The sequence below is a fragment of the Arachis hypogaea genome, chromosome 12 (assembly GCF_003086295.3).
Source record: "Arachis hypogaea cultivar Tifrunner chromosome 12, arahy.Tifrunner.gnm2.J5K5, whole genome shotgun sequence".
NCBI lineage: Eukaryota > Viridiplantae > Streptophyta > Magnoliopsida > Fabales > Fabaceae > Arachis > Arachis hypogaea.
The window spans coordinates 40,843,664-40,851,156 of record NC_092047.1 but is presented as its reverse complement, the minus strand read 5'-3'; the positions used below and the strand labels follow the sequence as shown (position 1 = coordinate 40,851,156).

At 39.3% G+C, this 7,493-nt stretch overlaps 1 non-coding gene across 1 annotated transcript; it reads right to left on the bottom strand.

Annotated features, from left to right (window-relative positions):
- Nucleotides 1-4,168: 4,168 nt before the first annotated feature.
- Nucleotides 4,169-4,275, bottom strand: LOC112732004 (small nucleolar RNA R71). Its single transcript, XR_003167747.1, has one exon. It is a non-coding gene; the product is annotated as a small nucleolar RNA R71 (small nucleolar RNA).
- Between the last annotated feature and the right edge of the window lie 3,218 nt (nt 4,276-7,493).

Below are 7,493 nucleotides of genomic sequence, written 5' to 3'. Positions count from 1 at the left end.
CTCAAAGTCGCATAAAGCGGAATTACAAAACGCGAAGCATTCACACACGATAACTAAACACGTAGACACACACACACACACACACAGATATATATATAACCTTGTAGATAGCTCCAGGATACACAAGGTAATAATTAAATTAAGCAAGGTATATTTTTAAGTATGATATACCAAAAAGAGGACTAGTTCTAGCCTGCGGAGTTTAGCCTGGCTAGTCAAACTGAATACAACATAGTTTTGAAGTTTAAAATAGCAACAACCTATCTCTCATAGTTTTCAGAAGTAAAGCCTCTAAGGCAACAAAGTTAAATATACAAAAGGTAAGAGAATACTACAGCAAAAGAAATGTAGAATAAAACATAAGAAAGATCATTCTCTGCTCTGTCCCGTCCGCAAACTCACCATGGTGGGTTGCGACCTGCATCTGAAAAGCAACAATAGAAATATCGTATGAGAACCAAAGGTTCTCGGTATGGTAACAGTGCCCAATATTGTAAGATGTAAGGTTCCAGGACACCGAAGGCAATCCTAGAACTTCACCATAAGCCATAAACGGGGTTATCTAAACTTAGCGGGGTTCTAACTAATACCAAATCACACCGCTGTATCTCACATCCTTCACCAACCTAACCTCTGTGCGATCCTATCGCCACCGTCTTCCGAACCTCCTCAATTTCAGTAGAAAACACAGGTAATTCTTAAAAGTAAAGCACAAGTAATTATCATGTATAGCAAGTAAATCAAGAAGCACATAAGCATGTTATACAATTAGGCAAGGTATACAAGTAAACAAAGCAAGCAAACACATAGTAAATGCATATGATGAATGCCTGTCCTATTGGCTCATGATATCACTTGTCGGTCTATAAATGCCAACCGACACATCCTCTCAGATGTAGCCTTTCTGCCACGCCAGGGATATAGGCCCTGCACACTCATGAAGCAGAAAATCTGCCACGCCAGGGATATAGGCCCTGCACACTGATGCCAGGGCATTTTGGCCAGTTTCACTGACCTTTTCTTTATGGTTTTAAGGTAGTTTCATGCATTTTCTTAGGAAATAAGCAAGTTTTGGGTAAATAATCACTTACATCTTGATTCAAGAAAACATTGTGAATTTTACATGATTTCATGAGAATTATGCATGAATTAAAGGACAAATTGTATGATGCATGTCTCATAACTTGGATCAGAGCTTTGATGCACTTTATTGCTTGATTTCAGGATAAAGGAAGCAAGGAAGAACCACGTTAGCAGCCACGTTAGTCTAGCTAACGTGACCACTAACGTGGAATGAAGGCTAGCTTGCAACGTTAATGAGAAAATTGATTGCCAATAACGCCTTCGTAAGCCATCATAGCCCACGTTAGTTACCACGTTAACTATGTTAACGTGGAAGCTAACGTGGAAGAGAAGTAGAACTCCAACGTTAGTGGTAAAAGTAAGTGCCACTAACGTTCCAAAAGGGGCAATTGGCCACGTTAAGAGCCACGTTAACTTAGTTAACGTGAGCTCTAACGTGGAAGAAGAAGATGATGCCAACGTTAGTGACACTCACCTTTGTCACTAACGTTGGACTAAGCCCATATTGGCTATGTTAAAAGCCACGTTAACCTAGTTAACGTGGACTCTAACGTGGAGGGAGCAAGAATCACCAACGTTAGTGACACTCACCTTTGTCACTAACATTGGATTGAGCCACTATGAGCCACGTTAGTTGTCACATTAATTATATTAACGTGGAAGCTAACGTGGAGAAGAGGGATGATGAGCCAACGTTAGTGACACTCACCTTTGTCACTAACGTTGGAGATGGCTATCAATACCACGTTAAAAGTCACATTAACTTAGTTAACGTGAACTCTAACGTGGGAAGTAGGGGCGTTCTAAAGCGTTAGTGACAAAGGTAAGTGTCACTAACGCTCTCGAAGATTTGGCAAGCCTACGTTAAAGGCCACGTTAACTATTCTAACGTGAACTCTAACGTAGGGAGAAAGGGGTACTCTCAACGTTATTGAAAAAGGTAAATCCCAGCAACGTTTGCGAAGGGCCAAGGTCAACGTTAGTGGTCACGTTAGTGCCACTAACGTTGAAGTTAACGTGGACCACTTTGGGTTAGGAACGTTAGTGAAAAAGGTGATTGTCACTAACGTTCTCAACCCCACATTTTCACTTAACGTTAACACCACTAATGCCCTAAGCTAAAGTCCCTGCCTACTTCACACTTTCTCTGCAAGTAAAGCTGAGCCCACTGAAGAAGATAACTGCTTCAACTCAAGATCTAAAGGCCCATATCCAAGACTTGAAGAGCCAACTAGAAGATCAGAAGAGTAGTATAAATAGGGAGAGCTTTGAACTAGAAAAGGGAGCTTTTGGCATTATTAGAATTACTCTCTGTATTTTACTTTCTCTGCACTTTTAGTTTAACTTTCAGAATGTACTCTCCATCTTTGCTTTCCATTCCCAGAGCTATGAACAACTAAACCTCTTTCATTGGGTTAGGGAGCTCTGTTGTAATTTGATGGATCAATAATAGTTTTCATAATCTTTCTTCTTTCTTTTCTCTTGATTTTACTAGAAAGCTTTCAATCTTCATCCAATTGAGTAGTTATCTTGGAAAAGAAGCTATTCATACTTGGATCTCTTCTGAACCTTGGAAAAAGGATGAAGAGATCATGCTAGAAATGTTTTCTCATGTTGGACCAAATTGGGGTTTGGGCGGATATGGTGACATATAATTCTCCCAATACTTTAATTTGGAAATACATGTGGTATAATTAGTGACCACACTTCATCTCTTCTCATGAGCAATTAGACCAAGGAATTGGCTATTGATCTGATTTGAGAGATTGAATTACCAAGGAATTGGAATTCAATCACTTAAGATTGCCAAGGAGATCAATGAATGCATTAATTGAGGAAGAGATGAAAATGAACTTGATCCGGAGAATGCAACATCTCCTAAGCCCAATGAATTTCCCATTTCTGATCTTACCCATTCTCTTTACTTATTGCCATTTACTTTCATGCTAAACTTCCCTTTCCCATTTAAGATTCTGCAATTTACTTCCCGTCATTTATTTTCTGCTATTTACTTTCCCGCCATTTAATTTCCTGTAATTCTCAACTCACTTTCTGCTTAGCTCAACTAGAACATTCTTCCAATTAAAGTTACTTGACCAATCAATCCCTGTGGGATTCGACCTCACTCTACTGTGAGTTTTTACTTGACGACAATTCGGTATACTTGCCGAAGGAAATTTGTTGAGAGACAAGTTTTCGTGCATCAAGTTTATGGCGCCGTTACCGGGGATTGATTTTGTATCAACAATGATTAAATTGGTGGATAACTAGATTGAGCATTTGTTTTTATTTTGTTTGATTTAAGTTCATTTGAGTAATTTACTTTCTGTTTAGCTATTTTCTTCCCTTTCCCCTACCCATTTTCTTAGTTGTTTACAATTCAGTCACTAACCTACTAACTGTTTGATATATTACATCACTCACACTAATAGCATTTCTGTAGAAATTACTGTCTTGCATCTATCTCTCTTGCTTTTGCTTTGTTGGTTGTATGACAGGTAGAAGAAGCGGGGCTTCAACTTCCTTTGATTCTGAACCTGAGAGGACCTTCCTTAGATTAAAGAGGGAAGCAAGAGGAAAGAGAGTAGTTGGTGCTGAGGAAGAGGAAGAGGAAGAGTACTTTGAACCAGACATGGAGGAGAATATGAAGAACCATCATGAAGAAGAGGCTCACAACCATGGCAGAGAAGGTCCAGCGCATCAGGCTGGACAAGAGAGAAGAGTTCTGGGTTCTTACATCAACCCAAACCCAGGAAACTGTGGAAGTAGCATCCAAAGGCCAACCATACATGCCAACAACTTTGAACTAAAGCCACAGCTCATCACCCTTGTTCAGAACAATTGTTCATTCGGAGGAAGTGTCCAAGAAGACCCCAATCAACATCTAACCACCTTCCTGAGGATATGCGATATTGTGAAGTCTAATGTTGTTCATCTTGACACCTATAGACTACTTCTGTTTCCCTTCTCACTCAAGGACAAAGCATCTAAATGGCTGGAATCCTTTCCAAAGGAGAGTTTAGCAACCTGGAAAGATGTGGTGAATAAGTTCTTGGCAAGATTCTATCCTCCTCAATGGATCAACAGGTTGAGAGCTGAGGTACAAACATTCAGACAGCAGGATGGTGAGACTCTATATGAAGCATGGGAGAGGTTTAAAGACTTGACAAGAAGATGCCCGCCAGATATGTTCAATGAATGGGTGCAGTTGCACATCTTCTATGAAGGCCTTTCGTATGAATCAAAGAAGGCAGTAGACCACTCATCCGGGGGATCTCTGAACAAGAAGAAGACCATTGAAGAAGCCATAGATGTCATTGAGACTGTAGCAGAAAATGACTACTTCTATGCTTCTGAAAGAGGCAATACTAGAGGAGTGATGGAGCCAGGGACGGATCTACTCTTACCGGTGTGGGGGCAAGCGCCCCCACTACAATTTGGAATTTTATTGAGTAGTATATAATAATAATATTTATTTGCCCCCACTAAATTATTAAATTTGACCCCACAATAATTTTTTATTCAACTTTCGATGCTTAATAGTCAATTTGAGTACTTCATATTAGATGTCTATTATAATGATGAATTTTTAAATTTAAATAAGATTGTTGTTCTTTCTTAGAAATCGACTCGAAAGAATATTATCTATTCATTTGTGTTTTTTCTTTTGAAATTAGCTTTAATTTTTTATAACTACACTAATTGAATAAACTTTTTCAACAATGAATATCATCAAGAGCTAATTGTATGAAAGTTGAATTTTAAATGATTGTTCAACAACATATACAAAAAAAAGACATTTTGATTATATTGTCAATGTTTCAAAATATGAAATATAAAAAATTAAATTTTAAATTATATGTTATTATTTAAATTACCATTTTAGTATTTTAATTTTGTAATTAGATATTTTAAAGTCTAATCATATTTTACAATAAGAAAATATAATTATAACAATAATTATACTACGTATACATAAAATAATCACTTGTACAAAATAAATTTTAAAATACAAAATACATATTAAAAATAAGTTAAATAATATATGTATTTATACATAAATCTATAGTAGATAATTTTATATCTAATTTTTTATGTAAACTTAATATTTTTATTATAAAAATTATTATCATGTTATATATATTTTGCCCCCAATATCAAAATTTTCTGGATCTGTCACTGGATGGAGCTGAACAATGTGGATGCTCTGCTAGCTCAAAACAAGATGATTACCAAGCAATTAGCTGACCTCACCAAGAAGATGGAGAGGAATCAAGTAGCAGCAATTACCACTTCAGCAGCAACCCAAGAAGGAGTGAATGAAGAAGCAGAGGGTGATCAGGAACAAGCCAACTACATTGGAAATTCACCTAGGCAAAACCATGACCCATACTCTAAAACGTATAATCCTGGTTGGAGGAACCACCCAAACTTTGGGTGGGGAAATCAACAAGACCAAGGCCAAGATCAGAGACGTCCCAACCCCAACAACACAACCCACCAACATGCCACACAGAGACCATATCAGCACCCACCTAACAACCCTTTTCAACATCCATATCAAAACCAAACTAGCCATTCTCATCCCTCCAATCTCAACTCACCATCACCATCCGAGGATAGACTCTCAAAGATTGAGACACTACTCGAGAGCATATGTAAGGAGATTCAAGACAGTAAGATGTTCCGAGAAGAGGTGCGATCTAACATGCAGAATCAAGAGGCTGCCATCAAGAAACTTGAGACACGAGTTGGTTACCTACTCCAGCAAACTCCTGTTCATAACCTTGGTAGCAACATTGAGCCAAACCCAAGGGAGGAGTGTCAAGCTATCACCCTCAGAAGTGGTAAGGAGTTGAAGGAGACCTCCAAGGAACCACAAGAGGAGGACCCAACTGAAAGGAAGGAGGAACAAGAGGAAGTTCAAGTTCCCATCTCCAATTCGCGTAAAAGGGGAGAAGAGCTGAAGCCATATGTTCCAAGAGTCCCATATCCTCAACAATTGAGGAAAAAGGGGGATGACAGCCAATTCTCAAGGTTTCTAGAAATCTTCAAGAAACTACAGACTAACATACCCTTTGCTGAAGTAATAGAGCAAATGCCGCTCTATGCCAAGTTCTTGAAGGAATTGATGACCAAAAAGAGAAGTTGGAAGAACAACGAAACGGTGATACTAACCGAGGAATGTAGTGTCATCATTCAACACAAGCTACCCCAGAAATTGAAGGATCCTGGGAGCTTCCAGATCCCCTGTATTATAGGAGAGATCACGGTAGAGAAGGCTCTGTGTGATTTAGGAGCCAGCATAAATTTGATGTCAGTAGCCATGATGAAAAAAATGAAAATTGAGGAGGCCAAGCCAACAAAAATGGCCCTACAACTGGCAGATCGATCATTCAAGTTTTCTCACGGCATAGTAGAAGACTTGCTAGTGAAGGTAGGAGACTTTATCTTCCCAGAAAACTTTGTGGTGTTGGATATGAAGGAAGGAGCCAAAGCTTCTATCATTCTGGGCAGACCATTTTTAGCCACTACTGGAGCTATCATTGATGTCCAGAAAGGTGAACTAACACTGAGGTTACACAATGAGAAGATGATATTCAATGTGTTCAAAGCCATGAGTTACCCACAAGAACCAATGGGAGAGTGTATGAGGTTGGATTCACTAGAAGATATAGCACAAGATACTCTCGAAGAGGAAGAATTTGAGGGGTTGACAGAAGAAGAGTCAGCTTCAAGCGAAGAGGTTACAGCAGCAGAGGTTCACATTTAAGGCACATTAGAAGGGAAGAGTGAAGGAAAGGAAGTACCTAAACTTGAACTCAAAACATTGCCACCCACCCTCAAATGTGCATACTTAAGGGAGAATGAAAGTTACCCAGTGATCATTAACTCAGCCCTCAGCCACAGGCAAGAAGAGAAACTACTCCAAGTGTTGCGAAAGCATAAGGATGCCATTGGATGGACCCTCGCTGACCTGAAAGGAATCAGTTCGGCCATATGCATGCATAAGATATTGTTGGAAGATGATGTCAAACCATCCATTCAACCCCAAAGGAGGCTGAATCCAGTCATGAAGGAAGTGGTACAGAAAGAAGTTATGAAGCTATGACAGGGAGGGGTAATCTACCCGATCTCAGACAGCCCCTGGGTCAGCCCCGTGCATGTTGTGCCAAAAAAGGGAGGAATCACTGTAGTCCCCAATGAGAAGAATGAACTGATCCCACCAGGACCATCACAGGATGGCGGGTGTGCATAGACTACAGAAAACTGAATGAAGCTACAAGAAAAGATCATTTCCCCCTTCCATTCATGGATCAGATGCTGGAAAGACTTTCAGGACACGCATATTATTGTTTTCTCGATGGTTATTCAGGATACAATCAAATAGTGGTTGATTCGAGAGACCA